At 43.4% G+C, this 24677-nt stretch overlaps 1 protein-coding gene across 3 annotated transcripts in view; it reads right to left on the bottom strand.

The window, feature by feature from the left end:
- PAK1 (p21 (RAC1) activated kinase 1) overlaps positions 1-24372 on the bottom strand; it is a 146945-nt gene extending 122573 nt beyond the window's left edge. For 2 of the 3 annotated variants that reach the window (XM_058663636.1, XM_004589861.3), the window contains exon 1: positions 23858-24371. The gene's annotated coding sequence lies outside the window, so the exon portion shown is untranslated. Of the gene's footprint in view, positions 1-23857 lie in introns of all 3 variants that reach the window. The other variant, XM_058663638.1, reaches the window with a different exon arrangement.
- Between the last annotated feature and the right edge of the window lie 305 nt (positions 24373-24677).

Here is a 24677-nt window from a genome sequence, read left to right on the forward strand (position 1 = left end):
CAATACCTGTCCCTGTTATCTTTATTTAAAACATCAGAGGAATAGTTCTAGGAAGGCAGACTTCCCAGCAAGGTGGGGCAAGGGTAAAAGATTAGGAGTCTCCAGGGATTAAAGAAACTCTTCGTCTTCAGAGAGTGCAGAGCCAAGTCTTCTGAGACAATCTGAGCCATTTACCAAACACCTATTATGTGCTAGGTGACATTTAAGTGCTTTATGGTGGAGTTCAGTGCTCACCACTATGTGTCACCTTGGCCCTTAAGAAAACAACAGAAGGAATGCCATGCTCATCTACCCCGGCCCTTCTCTCTTAAAGCCATAAGACCTTTTATAAGAAACACCTTCCTTGGGGCCAAAACCATAGTTCCTCTACCTGCAAGAGCTGGTTTGTGTCCCGGCAGCTCCACTTCCCTTCCAGCTCCCTGCTTGTGGCCTGGGAAAGCAGCAGAGGCTAACCCAAAGCCTTGGGACCCTGACCCCCGTGGGAGACTCAGAAGCTGTTCCTGGCTCCTAGCTTTAGATCAGCTCAGCTCTGGCTACTGGGGCCACTTGTGAGGTGAACCAGCAGATAGAAGAGCTTTCTCTATCTCTCCTTTTCTCTGTAAATCTGCCTTTCAAATAAAAAATAAAACAAATCTTTAAAAGTTAAAAAAGTAACTTCCAGGCCCAGAGTGGTAGCCTAGTGGCTAAAGTTCTCACCTTGCACTGGCTGGGATCCCATATGGGCACTGGTTCGTGTCCTAGTGACCCCGCTTTCCATCCAGCTCCCTGCTTGTGGCCTGAGAACACAGTAGAAGATGGCCCGAAACCTTGGGACCCTGCACCACGTGGGAGACCGGGAAGAAGCTCTTGGCTCCTGGCTTCAGATCGACTCAGCTCTGGCCATTGTGGCCACTTGGGGAATGAATTACCAAATGGAAGATCTTTCTTTTCTCTCTCTCCTCTCTGTAACATCTGACTTTCCAACAAAAAATAAACAAATCTTTTTTTTTTTTAAGTAACTTCCTTATACCAGATGATACAAACAGCCTTATCTCTAAAGACCTAGAGACACAGAAGAATCTGAACAAACAGGACTTGCTAGATTCCTCCTAGTTTGTTACTATTAGGTCATATTCCCTCTGTCCAATCACACTTCTCCACAATAACCAACCCCACCACTGTATCAAACCCCAAGCCCAGAAATTACCCTGTTTCTCTGGGTCTGTATTTCATTATGAAGACTTCCTTGTCACATAAAACTGAAATCTATAAGCTTTTTTCTTGTTAATTCATCTTTAGCAATGGAGCTTGCCAAGAATCTAGCAAGAAGAAAAGAATGTCTTTTTCCCTGCATTTATTTACAATAACTTCCTCAAAACAACCTTATTCCCTTGATTTTACAAGGGAAAAATGATCATCACAGAAATTAACTGGCCTGCACCACAAATAATCAATAAACAATAAAAACTGAAATTCACAAGTAAATTGGCTAAGACCACATCAAAAGTCACCATCTTTTTTCCACTGCATCTTACATTTTATCCTACTAAACACCCTGTGAGAAAGATAAATATCAACATAATCCTACTTTACAAATTAGGATTAAAGAAGTGGTATTACTTTCTCAGGAATAAGTTGGCAGGGAGCAGAGCCATGGCTTTTCACAAATCCCTTTCTTCAAATCTGTGGTCTTTCTACTATCCCACATTTCCCTTTTACACTGTGCCACGGAGAGCAGTGGAGATACATTTAAGGAGGCAATCAAGAGTGTTGAGATGGTCCTGACTCTGTAACTAATTTTTATGACATTGAAATGATTTATATGTCTGTTCTTGGTCTCTGTTTTCTCATCAACAAATTAATCTCCATTCAGCTAAGAATGCAGGCTTTAATTTGTATTTAAAAAATATATCTGAAAAGCAATTTCTCTGGTTTCCTTGCCCCATCAGTAAATTTCTAAAATGAATGCCAAAATTAGCTGTTAAAGTATAGAAAAGGTACAAAGTACACAGTATCATAGAGTCAAAATGACATCTTCAATTTCATGTCTTTCTTCCTCCCAAAACCCTTGATATAACAAAGGCAGATGCTGGCATATTTATTAATCCACCAAGTGCGACAAAGGAATAAAGAGACCTTCTCCCTTCTCTCTTCCGGGGTGGGACAACACCTCTGCTTCTGTTATAGCAGGTCAGCCTCCAGGTTATTTAACTGAATCCCATCAGGTCTAAACAATTCACAGGTAATTTTTGATTAATTAATATTACAGAACAAAAAATAAAATTTAACCCTCAAATGTTAAGTTCTTCCTTGCCAAAAAATAGGAAGAGAGAAGCAGCAAGATTCATAAGATTTTACACAAATTGCATTCCTGTGTAACCTACTTTATTTATGAATAAAGTAAGAAAGTTCAAACCAATTCTAAATACCTTTTCCATTTTAACTAAAAAATATTCTATACTTAGAAAATACTAAATCTATATATAGCAAAATTGTAGCGAAAGGGCACAGTGTTAAATGACAGCCGCAGAAGACAATAAAAAGAAATAAGTTCACTGCCAAAGCAGAACATAAAATATGCATGGCTAGTCATATCACTCTGAATACATACTAGTTATAAAAGCAAAAAAGAACCCAAGATATCCCTGCGACTGTTGAAGTAAATAATTCACACACTGCCCCAGGGTAAGACTATAGAATAGAACCCATATTCCTGCAGTTAAACCAGAGTTGATTTGAGAACCAGCCAGTTCCCAACACCTGAAACAATCACTAAAAAACAAGAAATTGTCTTAAAAGGGAAAACTCTTGATGAAGCATGCATTTCATGTCCTCAGAATAAAGCTCATACTATTTTAGCTACTCATCATCAGATTCTATATGACTTGTTAATGTGCTCAGTGAAGTACAAGCATTTCCACATAAATTTGTTTACACAACTCCCAACATCCTTGAGGCTGTATTCCTTAGTTTTCAGATAAAAAGTTTGAAGCTCAATGAGGTAAAAAAGATGAAAATCCAACCTCTGGACACAAGTTCAGTATTTTTTCTATCTTATCACTTTTATACACCATCTCCTGCATTGTATAGATCCCTCAGACACACACTATTCAGTTAACTTACTCCTAACAACTACCTTGCCAGATGAGACATTCAGGACTCCCCATAAGCTGACCCTTATCTACCATTACAGTTATGAAACAGACACTGCTGACTGCCTGCCCGGCATCCACTCCTCTCTTCCTTCTTCCTAACCAAGCCCCAATTTCTGCCATTATGAATCTATTCTTGCCTCTTTGGCCTATGTGATTAGGGCAGTTTTCAAAATTTAAGTATGAAATAAAATCACCTGGAGTGCTTATTAAAAACCACAGAGTCCTGTGACCACACACAATTTAGGTCTAATCTGAGTTAGATTTTCAAATGATTTCAAATGTGGTAACGAAAAAAGGCAACAGTCATCCAAATATTCTGTATGGCACAATCTACAAAGTAGTTTGGGCAACACCTATTTCAATCTTTTTCTGACTTAGATTTGGGTCCCATAGAGAGTTGGAAGACAACACACTACTTTCTAGACTCATAAATGTGATTTAGTTTCTGCCAATGAGATGCTCTCAGACTCGATACTGACTTGGAACTGAATTACAGAAGGAGCAAGACTGGACCAGGGGCATTTCTTTTGCCAGAACAAACTTCGGCAAATATATCACAGTTGTCAATATAGTACATAAAACAACAGCTTCCTGATTCTGCAAAATCAGCACTACACTTAAAAGCTTAGTTCTTTAATGTTCATAGTACCTCAGTCTATTTCTCCAACTCTCCCAAGGATTCTTTAAGTAGGAATCTTTCAACAACACCCTGCTTTCTTGAGAGTGTGAGAATAGATTCTACAGTTTGCCCATATTAATAAAAAAAAACCTGACCAATAAGCCATCCAATATGCATTTTATTTTTTATGATGTTTACATAGTTGACAAGAATGCAGGCCCATGAGGACCACTGAATAGGGTGGCGAGGGTCAAACTATAGGGGAAGGTTGGTGGGACAAATGCTTCTGATTTTCCTTTTCTTTTCTTTTCTCTCCTATGGGGTATGGGGAGTGGGGAGGTAAAGGATGGGGGAGGGAGCTGCTCCCAGCTGCCAAACTACATCAGCACCCAGGGATGGGATGTCCGTGCAATGTCATTCTAGAAGCCCCAATGTGGAGAAGAATGTTCCAAGGGTATCACTCAAGTGGCCTTGACAGTTTCGAGACACTGCCAGACCCAACACTCCAAGGTTGAGAAAATCCTTCTAAACTCCCTGGGCAAGACTCCACCCCAGTGTATCCATTCACCCAGACACTTGCTGCCAAAGCTTGGCCAAGACAGCTGTCCAGTGTGCTCCAATCTCCATCCTCCCATGAGGCACTCCTCCACATGCCCAAATGAGCTGGCCATCATGCCCTCCCCTTGCACTCTGGGATGCCATCCACTGCACAGGCATCAGCAATTGAGCAGGCCTAGTCCCAATACAAGCATTCCAAACTCAGACCATAAATCCTATGATTCTCCCTGTGGCTAGAATTTTGAGTCTACTAGTCCAGTGGAGGAATCCTCCAAGAAATCTCTCCTGAAGTGACTCCAGGCCTGACTCTTGCATGTGTCAACCAGTGTGACAGACTGAACCAGACTATCAGCCTATGCACACACTGGTAATTGTAGTTGCATGATCAGCCCTGTCCCCAGCCCCATGTTCCATGCAAACCAACAGGTGCTACAGCCTGGCCAAATCCAGGTTGCCACAAACACAGCCCTTGCACAACTAGCAGGAATGAAAGCCTAGTTGAGATGGCCCCCAATAACCCCCACCAGGCCCACCCCCAGCTCTGGTTCCTGTGTGTGCCAGTATGAACAGCAGACTAGTCCATTCTGTGCCATATCCCCATCAGGCTGTCATATATACCCATTGGTGTTGCAGCTTAGCTCAGCCCAACCTACTCCACAGCCCAGTTCACATGTATGCCAATGGGTGCCATCGCCTTATCCAGCCTGGCCCATTTCCAGTCCTGACTCTCATGCACATCAGCAGGAGCTGCAGCCTAGCAGAGGTGTGCCCACCATATCCCTACTAGGCCCACAAGCCATCTAACTAAAGACATAATATTTACTATCATATTTCTGTAACATTGACCCTTTCATACCTTTACCTCAACTCTTTCCTTAGTGCAGAATTTTATTCCTTAAAATGACCCCTTTTGCAAGTTACTTACTTGCTCTACAAAGAGATTTACATAAAAAGGAGTTCATCAAAGAGGAAAGGAGAAAAAGAGACATAAACCTAAGCGGACTGAGCCCTGAAGAAATGAGCAGTATATGACCTGGGAGAAAACGAACAGAGGAGACAGCAAGTTCTTTCAGCATAAAGAACAGCCGTAAACAAAATCAAAAACAAAAGCAAAAAAGAATAGCCATAAAGGAAAGAAGGTTCTTCCTATTACCAAGACTGCATCGACACATGCACAACTTAAGAGTTGAGAATGATGCCACAGTGTATATCGAGTTTTACTTGATAAATTACTGTTGATTTTTTGAAGCTAGTTCCCAGTAATCACAAAACACTAATCACTGTGGGCATAAAATACTATATCATAAACTAAAGGAAGACTGCCATAGCAAATATCACAGTCCCCACTCCTAAAATGCATAATGGTGAAGAAAAGAAAGGCAGATGAAAAGATAAGGGGGTAACACAAAACTACCTTTTATTTATTTATTTATTTATTTATTTATTTATTTATTTATTTATTTTTAGAATTTATTTGAGAGACACAATTCCCTCTCACTGATTCATTCCCCAAATGCCTACAATGGCCAAGGCTGGGCTGGACCTAAACAGGTTACCAGGAATTCAATCGAGGTGTCTCCCATGGGAGACACAGACTAATTCCTTGAGCCATAACCACTGCCTCTCAGGGTCTTCGCTAGCAGGAAAATGCGGTCAGGAAACAGGGTGAGGCATCAAATCTATTAATCTGGCATAAGCTTTCTGCTCTATTTGGGGCTTTTTGGTTTTTTTTCCTACACCAAAAAATATGGGGGAGGAGGTGGACTCCCAAGGCTGAGGTCATATTCAGCCTGTTTCTATGGTTTCAAAAACAATTATGAAAAGGTATTCAGGTGCCTCATCCAATTGTTTATGAAAAAGTACTGTGAAAGCTGCTACCAGACAGTTCTTGTCCACCAGCTGAGACCGGTTGCTTTCATGGCTTCAGTAAGGGACACTTTAGCATTGCATTAATGGGCATAAACAGCTGTAGCACAAACCTGCAGCGGACAGGAGGCTACAAGCACAGAGAACAAAGGGAAATGCAGGAAAGCCATGATTGGCTGACCTGGCGCCGGCTGGGTCAGGGATGGCATTTGGTCCCTCCGCATTTCTCAATTCTCTTGAATGCGGATACCCAGGCAGCAGCCCAAAGCCTTTCTCATTTCCATCTCAATCTCCAGGAAGAATGATAATGAGAGCAAGAGCTACTGAGGCAGAGAGCAGATTTTGAATACTAAAATATACAGTAGACAGGAACTGGTAAAAAGAATAACAGAGGTTTACCTTTTAGACTTCACAAAAATATAACATCCAAACTGGTTCTGGACCATACAGTAATTTTAAGAAGCTTTTCCAAATCCTTTCAATTATTTTTCATTCTTCCTATCTCAACACATTTATTAGGTATTATAGCACTATAATAAATAAAGCACAGTCCTCAATCTGAGAATTAACTCTAATGAGAGAACCAGCATATGGATCAAATTTTTGTTTTCTGAGGATAATTTGCAGCCAAAAAAAAAAAAAATCAAAGTTAAATGACAAGGGCTAAACATTTCTAATAACCTCTTCACCATAAAGTTGTTCAAGCTTTTAATCAAGATAAATAAGAAGTTATTTTTAAGCAATTCTTAAATAACAAAATCTAGGTTAAAAATGCCACTAGCATAATTATTTAAAAAACAAATTCATTCACTTCACAACATATTGATACAATATATTTTATTAAAATATGTAAGAGGCTCAACAATTTTTCCCAGAGCCTCTCTTTAAACTTTCTTTAATCAAATCACTGTCTTCTGCATCTCTTGTTATGTCATCACTCACATTAAATTTCCCTTCAATTTTTAACTGGTCTAATTTTACCTACTTTTCATTTGTCAGTGGGTTGTGTGTATGTATGAGTGTTTCAAGCCATTCTCCAATATCACTTTATTTCAATTTCTAAAATTCTTCAATTTTCATTTTGGCTCTGACTGTCCCATACCATCAGATGCTAATTACCCTGCCATTACAAAGGTACTTACTGACAAAGGGAGTGACAATGACAGACCCCAGCAGTGAGCAGAAAGGGATATTTGACTAGGCCTAATTTTTTTTTAATTTTTTTAAAGATTTATTTTTATTACAAAGTCAGATATACAGAGAGGAGAGACAGAGAGCAAGATGTTTCGTCCGATGATTCACTCCCCAAGTGAGCTGCAACGGGCCGGTGCTGCGCCAATCCAAAGCTGGGAACCAGGAACCTCTTCCAGGTCTCCCATATAGGTGCAGGGTCCCAAGGCTTTGGGCCGTCCTCGACTGCTTTCCCAGGCCATAAGCAGGGAGCTGGATGGGAAGTGGAGCTGCCGGGATTAGAACCGGCACCCATATGGGATCCCGGGGCGTTCAAGGCAAGGACTTTAGCCACTAGGCAACGCTGCCGGGCCCTAGGCCTAATTTTGTAAGTGATCAATCCCAGCAGATATCAAATTAATCTCCATACGTCTAATTATAATGCAAAGCATAAGTAAAATGTTACAGAAGTTCAAGAATGCTGAATAGTTACTTATTGAGGGGTCCAGCACTATGGCAAGGCAGGTAAAACCACAACAGCCATTGTTGGGTCAGGCTGAAGCCAGGAGCCTGGAGCCTTTTCTAGGCCTCCCAGCTGGGTAGAGGGGCCTAAATACTTGGACCATCTTTCACTGCTCTTCCAGGCACACTGGCAGGGAGCTGGATAGGAAGTGGAGCAGCCAGAACTCAAACTAGTGTCCATATGGGATGCCCACGTCACAGGTGGTGGTTTAACTCACCATGCCATAATGTCAGCCCCCAGAGTCAATTAACTTCTACACTAGAGCGGAAAGAATAAAGAAATATAAACAAATTTTAAAAACAAACGTCAGTGACAGAACTGACAGCTGATAACCCACATTATCAACAGCACGAGCTCATTCATCAAATAAATATTTGACAACATTCACTGTTGTCCCCAGAACCTGTATTAGGTGATAAGGAACAATGAGCAAGAAACATGAATCTTGACTCCACTGAGCTCAAAGTCTAGACATACAACAATCAATCACATAAAGACAGAATTATAAATTCATTACAGGAAATGCAGTGTTATAAGAGGATAACAGAGGAAACCTTTAGATTAGGAAGGTCCTGATACTTATTTACTAAAACAAAACAAGACAGATGGGGAAGCACAACTATTATGGTAGAAAGTGGCCCAAAATGAAATTAGAAAAACCACAAGGGTTAGGTCATTCAATCATGAACATGACTTCATAATTCCCCATAAGTTAAACACAAATTCCTTAAAGGTATGAAATGAATTCAATTAAAAGATTATTTGTAGGGGCTGGCATTGTGGCATACCAGGTAAAGCTGTCACCTACAATGCCAATACCCCAAATGGGCACTTGTTAGTGTCCTGGCTGCTTCACTTCTAATCCAGCTCCCTATTAATAGCCCAGGAAACAGCAGCAGCAGATTGTCCAAGAGCTCAGACTCCTGCTACCTAAGTAGGAAGCCTAAAAGAAGCTCTGGCTCCTAGCTGCAGCCTGGGCCAGTCCCAACTATTATAGCCCTTTGGGGAACAAACCAGCAGATGGAAGATCTGTATGTGTGTGTCTTTTCCTATCTCTCCTTTTTCTAAAACTCCAATTTTCAAATAAATCCCATAAAAATAAGATTTTTTTAAAAAAGGTTACTATAGTAGTCAGAAGAGAAAACAGTAATGGCTTAGATCAACAGAGTGGAGATGTAGATAGAATTTTAAAAAATGTGGTAAGTAAAATTCCCAAATTGGAAATGGAGCATACATCGGAATTCAAGAGACAGGGAGGTCAGCAACACGCTCGGTTTCCAGCTTAAGTCATCAGGGAAAGGGGTCGTTCTGAGATGGGATAACTGTGCCCAGAACAGGTTTATGGCAAAGATCAAGTGTGTACTTTTTGTATTGTGAGAGCATATTAATCAAGAGAGGAAATACCAAGTAGGCATTTGGACATGTGAAGTCTGAAGTCAAGGAGAGAGGTTTAGACTGGAGAAGTTTGGGAGAAATGCGAGTTATCAGTATATGTACTGTGTGTGTGTGTGTGTGTGTGTGTGTGTGTGTGTGTGTGTGTGTGTGTGTGTGTGTGTGTGTGTAGTGCTCAAAAGCAGGAGAATGAATGAGATCAAGTAGCAAAGAAAGGTTCACACCAGGAACACCTGAGGAAAACGGGAATCACCAGTGTGTGCACACAAGGTATTCAAAGAAGGAGAATGAATAAGATCTAGCCACAAAGTGTAGTGTAAGATCAGCCATTTTAACACTTAAAATCACTGTAGAGGGGACCAGAGTTGCAGCAGGGCCAATGCAATGCTGGTTTTCACTGGGGTGCCACTTCAATTTCCAACTGTTTTGCTTCCAATCTAGCTCCCTGCAAATGTGCCTGGGAAAGCAATAGGTCAGACAGCTCAAGTACTTGAGTGACAGATCTGAATGGAGTTCCTGCCTCCTGGCTTCAGCCTATATGACCTATGGAAAACTTTTGGGAAGTAAACCAGCAGCTTAAAAGTTTCTCTTGGGCTGGGCACAATGGCTCAGTTGGCTAATCCTCCACCTTCAGGAGCCATATCCCATATGGGCGCTGGTTCATGTCTCAGATACTCAGCTTCCCATCCAGCTCCCTACTCATGGGCCTGGAAAAGCAGTAAACTATGTCCCAAAGCCCTGGCATCCTGCACCTGCATGGGAGACCCAGAAAAAGCTCCAAGCTCCTGATTTTGAATCGACTCAGCTCCCACCACTGTGGCCACTTGGAAAGTGAACCAGAGAACAGAATATCTTTCTCCCTGTATCTTCTTTTCTCTGTAAATCTTTCTAGTAAAAATAAACAAATCTTTAAACAACAACAAACTAGAACAGATGTGCCAGCTCGCAGTTCTGGAAGTGGCGAAGTCTAGAAGCATGGTGCCACTAATGACCTCCCACTGTTTTAACATAACAGGTGCAGAGAAGAGGGGAAGGGACAAGCAGCACCCTCACCTGACAGCAACCTGCTCTCACAGTAACTAATACAGTCCCACGGGAAGACATCAATCCCTCTTAGCTATCTCATCACCTCTCAAAGACCAAGTCTTTCACCACCACAACAGCAACCAAATTTTAACATGAGTTAAAAAGGGACAGATGCAGAATGGGTACAAAGTCAAATACAGTTTTAGAATAGCAAGATTGTAAAACTGCTATTTTATCTATGATATATGCAGTGAAGTATGGAGGAGGGGCAGGGAGAATGTGGTAGGCTCAGAATAAAGGCAGAATCTGAAATAATTCTGAAAAATGCTCCAACAGTTAACTTTCATGGAAATAACAAAATCCTAGGGGCCCATGTTGTGGCATAGTAACCTAATGATGTTGGTATCCCACGTGGGCTCCAGTTTGAGACCCAGGTGTGTCACTTCTGATTCAGTTCCCTGCTAATAAGCCTGGGAAACGCAGAATAGGGTCAAGTATTGGGTCCCTGCACCCACATCGGAGACCTGCAACAAATTCCAGGCTCCTGACTTTGGCCTGATTCAGTCTTGGCCGTTGCAGTCATTTAGGGAGTGAAGCAGAGAATCAAAGATTCTCTTTGTACCTCTTTCAAATACATTCTTTTAAATACGGGGGGAAAAAATACATCCTCTCTAAGCTGGACAGGTCTCATATAATCAGATCAAAGACCTTAAGAGCAAAATTGAGGTTTCTCAGACAAATAATTCTCCTATACTCCACCACAGAGCTTCAACTGATATGAAGGTTTTCTGTAAACCATGATTATCATGTTAAGGCTTTACAATGAGGACAGATACCTGGATTGTTAAGCTGCCAGAACACTTGCACCCCATGATCAATGTGCCTGGGTTTCAGTCTGGGATCTACTCCGAGTTCCAGCTTTCTGCTAATGTGCTCTCTGGAAGGTAGCAGGTGATGGTTTAAGATCTAAGTCCCTACTGAGCTCCAGGCTCCCAGCTTCAGCTCCTAATCCTTGGCTGTTGCCAGAATTTGGAAGTGAAACAGCAGATTGAAGATGTCTCCTTTCTGATACTCACTGTCTCTGTGCCTTTCAAGAAAACTGAAAATTAAAAAATTAAAATTAAATATAATGTAAACTAAGAAGTAACGTGGAGAATTATTTACAAATCAAGAAGAAAAGAACAGAGGTCGGTGCTGTGGCAATGGTTAAGCCATCACCTGAGATGCCAGCATCCTATACTGGAGTGATGGTCTGACTCCCAGCTGCTCTGTTTCCAATTAGGCTCCCTGAAAATGCACCTGGGAAAGCAGCAAAAGATGGCCAAAACACTTAGGCCACGTGGGAGACCCAGAAAAAGTTCATGGTTCCTGGCTTCAGCCTAGCCCAGCTTTAGCAGTTCTTGCCATGAGGAATGAACCACCTAATGGAAGATTTCTCCCTCTCTCTGTCATTCTGCCTTTCAAATGAATACAATAAACCTTAAAAAAGAAGAAGGGAGAGGAAGAGGAAAAATTGGGAGAGGAATAGAAGAAAAAGGAAAGGCAAATTAAGCTCTACCTTATGACTTCAATTCTGTGATTATGCACATTTACATATATGAAAATCAAAATAATATGACAGAATTGCACCTCAATTTTAAATATTAACACTGCAACAAAACACCTTATAAAACAGAGCTCTTATTTTATAGAAGAAAATTAGTGACAGCAAGTGTGTTAACTCTTATTACAACTGTGTGGAACTTTAAAGAAACCCACAGTAATCTTAAAGGAAACTGCCGATTTTGCAACATGGCCTTAGTATTAAAAAGAACTGACCATCTAGGAGGCAAATACGCTAACAAAGGCTTCAATGCAATTTGTCATCCTTCAGTAATACATAATTCGTGAACTCAAATGAAATGCAGAAAGACCCCGAATGGCAAAAGTAGCTGGTGATCAGCTTAAGAATTTTCCATACCCTTAGATAGCATCAAGGCATGCCTTCAGCTTCTAACTCAGGTCAGAAGTAATTTGCACAAGAGGTATTTAGCCTATTAAGTTTTCTTCTCTCCTACCTTCTTCCAACCAAACATTAACAGCATTCTTTTATGCTTGAAGTTTAGAAAAAGTATTAAAGAAATAAAACGAACCATAATTTGAATCTTGATTTCAGTTAACATTCTTTCAATTAAAAAGCATTTACTGATTACTTACTATTTACCACGCACTAGACACTAGACACACAACAGGGACCAAAAATGTATACTTTCCACTTTAAAAACAGGTACTACAGGGGCTGGCACAGGGGGCAGCAAGCTAATCTCCACCTGGTTCTTGTCCAGGCTGCTCCACTTCCAGTCCAGCTCCCTGCTTATGCTCTGGGAAAGCAACTAAAGACTGGTTCACGCCCTCTGCACACTGCACCCACATGGGAGATCCAGAAGGAGTTTCTGACTCTCAGCTTCAGATGAGCTCAACTCTAACAGATGTGGCCATTTGGGGAGTAAACCAGCAAATGGAAGACCTCTCTCTGCCTCTCCTTCTCTCTCTATAAAATCTGTCTTTCAAGTAAAAACAAACGTCTTAAAAATGAAAAAAGAAAATGGTATGACATTAGGCAAGTGTTACAGTGTAGCAAGTTAAGCTGCCCTGAGATATGCTCATCCCATCAGCTGAGGCAACGGGTGTCCAGGGCCCCATCACCCATATGGAATAACTGGGTTGAATTTCAGCTCCCTATTCTGCCCCAGCTCAGTCAGGTACTGCCAAACGGTCAATGAACCTACAAACAGCTTTCTGTTTGTCTGTCTGTCTCTCTCTCTGCGCCCTGCAAATAAATAAATATTTTTTAAAATATAGCTAAGGTACCATGCCTTAAAGATAAATAATTTCTGGAGCCTAAAGTCTAGTACACAGAGATGTTAATCATACTTGTGGCTCTGTGTAAATAAATAATGATATGAACTGAGGAATGGATTAATATGAAATCAAGCAAACAGGAAAAAGTCACAAAATCAGGGTATTTCTGCACATATTGTGTCCCCAATACTTTATGTTAAAATAAGCACTTATCGTTACAATAAAGTCTAAATATATACAAAAGCCTACACCTAAAGTATCAAGAAGAGTTTCAAGAGTAACTCCTTTGAACAGAAATTCAACCTTGGGGCTAGTACAGACACCTAAAGAGAGGTTCAAGACCTCTTGGAAATCTGAACTAATTAATTATCCATTGTAGCAAACAATCAAATATAGTGTTCTATCCTCAGAACACTATGTTTTAGTGCTGGTTCAGCATTTTCTGGAATTCTCAGAAGAGAGGGGCTAAGAGAGGCTATGACAATTACTAATTGTCTCATTAACCTGGGATTTCTTACAAGTCAAAGGAAAATGGAACAAATGTCATTGGACAAGGCAGCACCTGAAACACTGGGAACAAGCATCAGATTAGGAGACAAATACGAAGGAAAGATTCTAATTTTCAACATGCTGGCTATATTATGAACAAGTCCCTCAATTTTCTCTTGATCTCTAAAAAATGAAGATTTTTTTTAAAGATTTATTTATTTTTATTACAAAGTCAGATATACAGAGAGGAGGAGACACAGAGAGGAAGATCCTCCGTCCAATGGTTCACTCCCCAAGTGAGCACAACAGCTGGCGCTGTGCCGATCCGAAGCCGGGAACCAGGAACCTCTTCCAGGTCTCCCACGCAGGTGCAGGGTCCCAAATCTTTGGGCCGTCCTCGACTGCTTTCCCAGGCCACAGGCAGGGAGCTGGATGGGAAGTGGAGCTGCCGGGATTAGAACCAGCGCCCATATGGGATCCCGGTGTGTTCAAGGCGATGACTTAAGCCGCTAGGCCATGGCGCCGGGCCCAAAATGAAGATATTTTAAGGACAGAATTCAGTTCAATGAGATTGTATAGGAAAATGTTTTGAAATAAGTAGATCATAAGCATGTAATTATCCTTAGGCTGTTCAAGAGATGTGAATTTTCAAAGGTCTATCTATGGATTTTTCTGTTTTGCTCACCTGGGTTTTACAGGATTTTTTAAGTTGCTTTATAAATTATATATTAAGTTACTTCTTGAATTAATAAAATAAAATGTTACCTTGACAACAAAAACTTCACACTGTGAACAAGACAGATAATTCTAAACAGGAAATAATCTCAAATGGAAGAGGACATTATAAAACAGAATTCTCCAAAAGGTGAGAGAGGACCTAAGAGTCCCTCCAACTACACCTTATCCTTCTCCATCCATTCCCCAGCCCAGACATTTATATTTTGCTCCTCTGGAATACTGGCAAATGTTTTCACAGTGAGTCACTGCTGTTGATGGTCTACAGCCTAACGTATTACAGGGAATGGGTGAAGCCTGTAAGAGGAAAGGGAGGGTTAAGAGGCACTGCCAGGGCCAGCACTGCGGCATAGTGGATAAAGCCACCCTCTGTGACACCACCATTGGACACAGGCCCTGGTGCATGTCCTGGCTGCTCCACTTGGGATATAGCTCACTGCTAATGCCTTGGAGAAAGCAGTGGAAGATGGCCCAAGTGTTTGGGCCCTTGCCCAATCATGTGGGAGACCCAGATAAAGCTCCTGACTTTCAGCCTGGTACAGTTATGGCTGTTGCAGACATTCAGAAAATGAACCAGTGGATGGAAGATTCTCTTTCTCTCTTTCTATTTCTGTCTCTCCTACTCTCTGTAATTCTTTCAAATTAATAAAAAGGTATTTAAAAAAAAAAAAAAAGAGCATTGGGCCCGGTCTGGTGGCTTAAGCGGCTAAAGTCCTCGCCTTGAATGCGCCAGGATCCCATACGGACGCCGGTTCTAATCCCAGCAGCCCAGCTGCCCATCCAGTTCCCTATTAGTGGTCTGGGAAAGCAGTGGAGGACGGCCCAAAGCCTTGGGACCCTGCACCCGTGTGGGAGACCTAGAGGAAGCTCCTGGTCCCTGACTTCGGATCGGCTCAGCTCCAGTTGCTGTGGACACTTGGGGAGTGAATCATCGGACAGAAGATCTTTCTCTCTTTGTATCTGACTGACTTTGCAATAAAATAATCCTGGCTACACAACTTCCAACCCAGCTCCGTGCTAATGTACTTCGAAAGGCAGCAGAAAACGGCTGGCCCAAGAGCTTGTTCTCTCTCTCTCTGCCTCTCCCTCTCCCTCTCCCTCTCTCTATAACTTGCCATTCAAATAAATAAATCTTAAAAAGAAAAAAAAGTGGTGGCTATGGTTTCTAGCTGCATAACCTCAGGCAATTCAATTAACCTCTCTGTTTTCTCTTCCATAAAGCCAAGATAAAACACCATTTTAAACTAACATGAAGTCAAGATAAAACCAAGATAAAACATCTTTCTGAGCTTGCCAGCTTTTCTATTCTTTTTTTTTTCTTTTTAATTGCTCAAGGAATAAAATGAGATAGCAATAGTGAAAATACCTGAACACAATAAAAAAGGCCTCATCACCAGGTCCTGCCTCCCTGTCTGCACTCAGCACTTGCCACCCTATACCCATTTTGTAATCATATCAAACCACTCAAGGTTCCAAGACAGGTGCTCAGAACTGTTCTGTTTCAGGAACATCCTTCCTCTCTCCTTGGTTTCTTCGGAGTCCGTCACAAATGCCTGATACTCCTGACACATTCTCAACAAGTGGGTGAATTTTAAGTCTAGAATACGCTGATTTTCATATAACAGATTCACAAAACATTTACTACTATACGGCTGTATCTCTCATCTTTCGGTGCCTATCAGCATCACCTGTAAAACTTCAAAATCAACAGATTCTAATTCAGCAGACTTGAGATACAACCTAAACAACGGTATGTTTTTAATCCTCATAAGAAGTTCAACTGCACAGCCAGCCAGATTTTAAAAACCACTTCAATGGGTAATTGTAGCCATCCAATTACTATTATTCTGCCTAACATCTTTGTAGCAACATGTTACAATTTATTTTCACACATGGAATTGATTTTATCTTCACACAACTCTGCATTAGGTAGTATTTGTTTCTAAATAAATATTTAAAACAATTGTGAAAGCTTCTCTTTGCCTAACATGAAGTGTTGTTCCGCTACATCCATCTTCTTTCCTAGAAAGTGATAAGTAACACTATGGTAATACTGCAAATACTATGAGAACAAGGGTTAAGACGAGGAAGACATCAATCCTGGCTTCGCAGGGATCACAGCTGGAATAAGGCAGGCTGGCCTTGAAGATGCAGCAAGCAGATGAGGGTGCAAGTTACACATACAAGCATTTTGGCATTGGCATTTCTTAAATTTGAAAGACAGATTCTAAAAAGGAAAAAAAAAAAATCTTTCCAGCCTCAGCCTAAAAGCGAAAGGGACACTGGGAAGGACTGGAAGTAGAAAAGTAAAAGAATAAAGCCCCATAAGTAAGAATACATTTCCCAATGCCACATGTGAACTATCTACCCTCTGACTCCACCAACAAGAGTCAGGACAATAAACTTGTTCAGCAAAGATCCAGATCAATTCTAGACAACTAATCAATACCACATATAATCATGCTAAAAGGATTCGGTGAGGCTTGGTTCTTCCTGACCTGCTACTGCTCTATTTCTTAACAGAAGATAATCTGGGGCCCGGCACAGTAGCCTAGCGGCTAAAGTCCTTGCACATGCAGGGACCATATGGGCACCTGTTCATGTCCCAAGGGTTCTGTTTCCCTTCCAGCTCCCTGCTTGTGGCCTGGGAAAGCAGTGAGGACAGCCCAAATATTTGGGACCCTGCACCCACATGGGAGACCTGGAAGAGGATCTGGGCTCTTGGCTTCAGATCAGCGCAGCTCTGGCCATTGCAGCTGCTTTGGGAGTGAATCAGCAGACAGAAGATCTTCCTCTGTTTCTTCTCCTCTCTGTAAAATCTGACTTTCCAATAAAAATAAATAAATCTTTTTAAAAAAAAAAGAGAGAGAATATAATCTGGAGGATCCTAGCACATGATTTCTCTAGTCTTGAAAACAACACGATGAAGGAGAAGAGGAAGTTATCCTGAGGAGGGAAAAATAAACTACAAACAGGGGCAGAGAAAAGCAGCACATGAGGATAAAGGGAAATGAATAATATCCAGGCACAGGTGACTCAGAATACTGGGCAAAGCCTGGCCTTGCAGCTTCCATGAAAAGGTGTTATCTTCTCAGGCCATAACACCATGACCATCTGACAAAGACTTTCATCATTAAATATTCTTTTTTTCTAGTTCAAACAGTTTTTGTAAGGAAAAGAGCTTAAGAAGATTAGGAATCATCTAAAAGGATGCTCCTCAAAACTGATTTTGATACAAGTTCCAAAGTCCACATGACATAGAGGCAAAAATAAAGTGTTACATCTAGATTTTTAAATCAATATTCAGGCATCCGCTGGCGACAAAGACAAGACTGCCATGCCCCTCAATATTCTGGCTCCTGAATCAGGAACATTTACCTCACAGCGCTGCTGTGAAGACTGAACAAGGTAAACACCCAAAAAAAGACAATGAATCTAAGTGATGTATGTGGATCTGGCCCCATCAATCTCTCTGATGAACAAAAAAGAACAGGCTAACTGAAGGGAAATTTAAACTCTCACAGCAATGTATCTGTTTGCGAGAACACATCTATGCTCTCTGTGCAGAAAAACCAAAGCATTCTCCGTACTGCCAACAGCACAGGGCTGCTGCACTCGGGTGGGTACAGACTGAACCCGAGGCTGGCCACTTCAACACCTTCCCTCCACCAGGATGAGACTCAGCTTGAGATGACCAGTGTTAGGACTATTCTCAGGGGTTGGGAAAAACCCTCCATTATCTCACACAGTTTCTGTTATGGAAGTGTTCAACAATGTAAGTCATCACCAACAAGTTTATCATCATCCACCAACTAGTTAACAGGTAAATATTTTCAAAGTTTTTTTATACTGAATGTTCTTAATTTTTACTTCATAATCCTGTAACTTAGTCACAACAACTGCCACTGCCCTCCTTTTACAGCTGGAACAAAACTGAGATAAAATCACTTTTACCAGAACACATAGTGACACAGAGACCAAATTAAGGTATCCTCACTTATTCAACATTTAATTATTTCCCCACCCTGAATTACAAATTACCCATTTAAAATTAAAATGGAGGCCAGAGTTAAGTGCAGCAAGTAAAGTTACTGTGATGTCAGCATCCTATATGGCTCCTGCTCACAACCTGGCTGCTCTACTGCCATCCCAACTCCTTGCTAATGGCCTAGGAAAACCAGTACTTGAGCCCCTGCACCTACCTGGGAGACCTGGAAGAAGATCCTGGCTCCAGGCTACTGCAACTATCTAGGGAGTGGAACTACGGATGCCAATACCTCGCTGTCTCTCCATCTCTGTAACTCTGACGTTCAAATAAATAAGTCTTAATTTTTTTTTAAAAAAATGAAATGAAATTATGTCAAGGGCCAGCACTGTGATGCAGCATCCCATATGAGCATCAGCCAATCCAGGTCCTTGCTGATGTGCCTGGGAAAGCAACAAGATGATGGCCCAAGCGCTTGGAGCCCTTCTACTCAGAAGCAGTTCCGGCCTCCTAGCTTCACCCTAGCTCAGCCCTGGCCATTGTGTCCACTGTGAGAGTGAACCAGCACATGGAAGGTCTCTCCCTTTTGTCTTCCTCTGTCTCTCTCTTTTTCTGTCACTCTGCTTTTCAAGTAAATGAATTTCTGAGAAGGAATTGAAGTGCTATCAAAGAAAGGGTATATCATTGTGATAATTTCAAATATCTCTCTTTACCAAGGGAAAAAATTTTTCCTCTGTTTCACAGTTATGATTCTGAAAACAAGGTAAGCAGGGGAGGAAGGAAGATTTATTAAAACCAACAGAATTGAAGCCGTCTCAAATTGGCAACTCCACAATAAACCTTAATTTTTAAATTTTCCCCCAAAAAAGCTACTGACCTGCAAAAAAATGTTTAATACTTTTTAATATTTTTTATTGAAAAGCAGATTTACACAGAGAGAAGACACAAAGAGAGATCTTCCATCAGCTGATTCAATCCACAAACAGCCAAAATAGTTGGGGCTGCCAGTCCAAAGCCAGAAGCCTGGAACTCCAGGTCTCCCACTTGAATACAAATGCACCCAAGGACTGGAGTCATCTTTCACTGCTTTCCAGGCACATTAGCAGGGAGCTGCATGGGAAGCAGAGCAGCCAGGACTCAACCAGGCACCCAAATGGGATGCTGTATCACAAGCAGAGACTTAAGCTAATACTCATGGCACTGACCCCAAATTTTTAAAAAGTCTTACTATCAAAATGTTCTGTAACAAAACTAAATTGTTACATAAAATTGAAGGGGAAAAAAACACACAAAGGCAACTTTCTCTTGCAGTTGTGCTTATTTGGCAAGTTTTGTCCTATTTTATCCTTCATTTCAACATTTACCATGCCAGGTTCTATTACCTAGAGTTCCTGAAGAAAACAGACCACTGGGCCAGCACTGGGTGTACAGGATTAAGCTGCTGCCCGCAACACCAACATCCCATGAGTCCCAGCTATATTACTTCTGATCCAGCTCCCTGCTAATGTTTCTGGGAAAGCCAAGTACAATGGCTCAGGTCCTTGGATCCCTGCACCCACCTGAGAGACACCAAAGAAGCTCCTGGCTTTGGCCTGTCTCTGCCCTGGCCACTGCACCCATCTGGGGAGTGAATCAGCAGATGGAATATCTCTTTCTCTATCTCTCTAAGTCTGACTTCCGAATAAATAAATAAATCTTTTTTAAAAAACGGGTGGGTGATCCCAGATCCTACATAATTGTACCATAAAACTCCAAAAAAAAAAAAAAAAAAAAAAAAAAGGTGGTATATACCACAATAATCCTCCACCTTTGTCCCCAGCACCTCATATAGCACTGGTACAAGTCCCAGCTGCTCCACTTCTGGTACAACTCCCTACTAATGACCTCGCAAAGCAGCTGAGGATGACCCAATTTGAGTCCTTGCACCCATGTAGGAAACCCCAAAGAAGCTCCTGACTCGCATCCAGAAGAGCCTAGCACAGGTTGTTATAGTCTTATGAACAATGAACCAGCAGAAGGAAAATCTTGCTTTGTCTCTCCCCCCTCTCTCTCCGTAACTCTTTTAAGGAAAATAAATAAATCTTGAAAAAAAAGAAAAGAAAAAGAAACTGAACTGCTTCCCATGCATAACTGAAAAACCTATCCTCCCCCCAAAAAGCACATATTAGAGAGCAATTCAAGTGTTGTTACAAGGCAATGAACAAATGAAACCACTCTTCCAGATGGAAATCAACAAAAGAGAACATGGATATATGTTAAAGCAAATAAGAAATTGAAAGCAACAAAGCATTTCAAGAGATCAAGAAAAAGAGTAGAGTTCAACAGGCCCTTGGATACGATTTTAAGAATGACTGGGGAGGGCCCGGCGGCGTGGCCTAGTGGTTAAAGTCCTCGCCTTGAAAGCCCCGGGATCCCATATGGGCGCCGGTTCTAATCCCGGCAGCTCCACTTCCCATCCAGCTCCCTGCTTGTGGCCTGGGAAAGCAGTCGAGGACGGCCCAAAGATTTGGGACCCTGCACCCGCATGGGAGACCCGGAAGAGGTTCCTGGTTCCCGGCATCGGATCGGCGCGTACCGGCCCGTTGCGGCTCACTTGGGGAGTGAATCATCGGACGGAAGATCTTCCTCTCTGTCTCTCCTCCTCTCTGTATAACAGGCTTTCCAATAATAATAAAATCTTAAAAAAAAAAAAAAGGGAAAGACAAAAACCACAGAAGACCTGGAAGAGATGATCTCACATTAAATAACTCAAAAGCGAGAGTGCTTATTTAGACTTGCAAAACCAAATCACAAACAATCCTACCCTAGGACATTGTAAAGGCAGTTTTCAAGCCATAGCTAAAACAAAGTAAAAAGGTGAAAATCCTGCAGGAGAATGACATGTAAATGTCAACCTGAGTGTGCCTTCTTTTCATGGTGAGAACCATTCTTAAAACCCCGAAGCAGTAGCTGGCAGCACACAGCCTAAATCATATCATTCATTCAGCAAACACTTGTACTCCAGATACATGCCATCCCTGGCCAACCCATCAGGATTAAAGCCATGAAGAAAGCAGAAAAAACTGCCTGTTCTCAAGAACCTCTTAATTCTGATGACAAGAGACAGCTGATAGGTGGAACAGCATGGAAGGCCAGGCAGGAAGTGTCATGGAAGGAAAAAGAAGGGTGCTGGTGGGACTTCAAAGCCAATTTTAAATCTGGCTCTCACATGTGAGCAAGCACCAGGAGCTCAAAAGATGGCTTGTTAGAGTAGAGGTATCTACCGGAGCCCCAAGCACAGTTTTTCATGGACAGATTTCACCCAGTCCCCATTGCTTTGCTAACAAGATTCCAGATAACACTGATGTTGTGGTCCAGGGACCAGGTCGAGAACAAATTGTTTCAATCCAAACCATTAGAAATGTCCTGCTCATGGACCTTAACTTTATTCTTCATACCTACGTTCATTCATTCAAACATTTACTCAGTGCTGGGTACTAAAACAAAATAGATCCTACCCTCAAGAAACTCACAGGCCAGTGGAAGAAGACAAACACAAACTTAAAATAATTGCAACACAATGCTATAAAGAGCAATACACACCAGCCAGAGGATGGAAAGGCAACTCGTTACAAGGACACCTGCACAGGTGGGAAAAGAGTGGAAGACAGAAACGCTAGGCAGATACAACAGCACAGGCAAAAGCAGAGATGCGAAAAAAAACGTGGCAGGGGTCACCAAAAGTGAGGCCACCAAGGTGGTCCATGCTCTGATCTCCAGCTTCCAGTCCTGTGATCAAGTGTCTGAAATTGATCTTGTGACAGTGAAGACTCAGAGGGGAGAAATCGCGTAGATCATACTTCTAGAAAAATCCCTCTATATACACAAATGCTGCTTCCTTCAAACCTAGCACAGGCCTCAATAAACACATACTGACTTTAACTGAAGAGGCTTTTTCTTATGGATGAAGGGCCAGCCACCTTCCCGGCAGGGACTCTATTTGGCCAGGACCAAACTTGTAAAACAGGTCCAGCAACCTCAATTATTGCACAGTACTCCCTGCACAACTGGAGCTCCCTGGAGATTAGGCCAGGCTTCATTGTTTACATGTCTACCTCACCCACTAGACTTTGAGCTCTTTGAAGACAAGAAAGGTCTTAACACTCTTGGAATCCCTTAATCATAGGAAGAGGCTTGAAACAGATTCCAGTAATAGGGGCAAGAGAATGAGTGAATAAGCAGATGCACCAGATGGTCCTGTGCACGAGCTCCTATGCAGGGTGGCTAAGCTTTGGGGAATAGCTCAGTCCACGTTCCCAAAACTCTTTGAGAAGTAGTTTCTAGTGAACATAGGATAGGTTTCATAACACACTTGACTTGCGATTTCCCAAACAGAAATTAGAATGTTACATGTGCCAAGGGAGAATTCCCAAGGAGCCTTGAGAGAGAAGAGATGGATACCAGCAAAGACCTAGGGGGAGGGGGTGTGCTCCGAAAAGCTGAGTCCTGAGCCAGTGCAGGCTGCCTCCTTGTTCCTGGGCAGCAAACTCCTAGAACTTTACTGCTGGAAATGACCTGCTCAAGGTCACACAGGTAGGTAGTAGGCAAAACCCCAAGGTAAGACAAATGAGGCATCTCTGAGCTGCTGACTCCTGTTTTCTCCAGACAAAAGTGAAGAAAACTCAAAAGCACAAGAAGCAGAATTAAACATCCGCCGTCCCTCCCCCCCCCCCCAACGATTCTTAGGGAGCAATGAAGCCTTTCCCTCTCACAGTACTAGAAACACAGTAAAAGTGTAAGACAATTATCCAGTGGGTTTAACAAGTGTCTTACAACACCAACAAACACCAGGTACTTCCTAAGCATTCCTCTAAATCACTGCCAGTAGTGTTTGCCATTAAAATAGTCAAGATAGTGCAGGTTGTAATAATCATATCTTTTGAAATAGAGTAACCCACACAAAACAACTGCAATTCTCGATTGTTTCCACCTTCCTAAGTTAGGGAGCACGCCCAGCATGGGGGAAGGGCTGCCTGAACCAAGCACTACTGTTTCTCTTTTCAAGTTGAACCCTAACAGTGCCTTCCCCCATGCCTGGACTGGACAACTTTTCCACCGAGAATGAATCCGGCGTCCAGTGGCGAGGCTTCCCCGTCGCGGGCAGGGTTAGCACGGCACCACAGCCAAGTTCGGAAGAGCCTGAATCCCACACTTCGACCTGTCGGGCCTCCCAGCCTCAGCCGGGCCCCACCCCCGCCCGTAGCCCCCTCCGGGGTCCTTCCCCCCCGAGTCGACGGACGTCTGAGCGTGGATGGGTGCACTTGGGGGCCTTTGTTGGCCCGACAGCAGCGGCCAGCCTCTCGGGGCGGCGCCCGTCTCCTCTCACCTGGCGCCCCCGCCCGCCCGGCCCTGCCGAGGAGAATGCAAGTGCCCAGGCCACCCCACCTCCGCCTCGCCGCCCCCACCCTGCACCCCAAGGCGCGGCCCCGCCGAGACAGCCCGCGACGCCCGCGGTCCCGCACCGGGCGGCCGACTCTTACCTTCCGCGCTCGCTCGGCTCCGCTCGGCTCCTCCTTCTCCACCCGGCGGCCGCAGCCGAGCGGGGGTGAGCGCGCGAGTGTGCGCGGGCTGCCGCCTCACTTTCTCCCTCCCGCAAGCCGCCCGCGCCGGGGGTCCCCTCGGGACCGCGGGACCCACGAGGCAGGCGCCGGGGCGGTGCTGCGGTGCGGGCTCGGTGGTCGCAGAGGGGCGGGGACGTGAGGGGCTCGGTGGGCCTCTAAGGGAGGTGGGAACTCGCTGGGGAGGCTGAGTTCTTGCAGCGCGATTTGGGGAGTGCAGGGTTCGCGGGGCAGGGGGTGGAAAGAAGGCTGGGAGTCCGAGGGCAAAGTGTCTGTGGGATGGGACGGCCGAGCACCCGCTGAGGGGGCGGGAGCGTGCGGGGGCAGCCGTGAGGGGGCGTCCACTCAGCTGCCGGCACCTCCGCGCCCGCCGCCGCCGCCCCGCCCGCAGGCGCGCTATTGTAAGCGGCCCGCCGGCCCGCGCGCCCCGCCTCCCGCAGGTGGGAGGGGGCGGGGAGGAACGGCCGACCCACGTGAGCCAGACCGGCCCGGGTGAGCGCCGGGATGACGTCATCGGCTCGTGACGTCAGGGGCCGGGATCACCCGGCTGCCGCGTGACGTCATTGCGCAGGAGCTCTCACCGGCTGCCGCCTTCTTGGATGCTGACTTTGTGCCAGAAAATCCTTGCGCAATTTCTGGAATGGTTTAAGATCGAAAAAGACGGCTGACCCTGGGTTGGAAGCGTGATGGGAGGAGCTTCTGCTTGCTGAGCGACTTTGCCTCTGTTAGCTCACTGCCAAGA

Source organism: Ochotona princeps, chromosome 4 (genome assembly GCF_030435755.1).
Source record: "Ochotona princeps isolate mOchPri1 chromosome 4, mOchPri1.hap1, whole genome shotgun sequence".
Classification (NCBI taxonomy): Eukaryota; Metazoa; Chordata; class Mammalia; order Lagomorpha; family Ochotonidae; genus Ochotona; species Ochotona princeps.